This window comes from Priapulus caudatus, unplaced genomic scaffold (assembly GCF_000485595.1).
Source record: "Priapulus caudatus unplaced genomic scaffold, Priapulus_caudatus-5.0.1 Scaffold2712, whole genome shotgun sequence".
Classification (NCBI taxonomy): Eukaryota; Metazoa; Priapulida; class Priapulimorpha; order Priapulimorphida; family Priapulidae; genus Priapulus; species Priapulus caudatus.
In genome coordinates this window covers 17,905-18,116 of record NW_014579773.1, presented here as the reverse complement: position 1 = coordinate 18,116, position 212 = coordinate 17,905, and the positions used below count along the sequence as shown (strand labels likewise).

Here is a 212-nt window from a genome sequence, read left to right as displayed (position 1 = left end):
ACACATGCACGCACAAACGCACGCACACACACACACACGCGCCCACACAGACGAACACGCGCGTGCACACTCAATGAGTTAACAACCCTTCTACACGCCCTTCATCACGACGCCGCCCTACAAGCCTCCCCCCCCTTACCATCTGTAACCACCGCGGGTGCTGCAGCCTCCTCCGGCTCGTGGCTTCCCTCCTCCTGCTTCTCCTCAGCTTC

At 60.8% G+C, this 212-nt stretch overlaps 1 protein-coding gene across 1 annotated transcript in view; it reads right to left on the bottom strand.

Moving 5' to 3' along the window:
• LOC106818978 (regulator of nonsense transcripts 2-like) overlaps window positions 1–212 on the bottom strand; it is a gene marked incomplete at its 5' end in the record, with an annotated part of 26,001 nt that overhangs the window by 8,071 nt on the left and 17,718 nt on the right.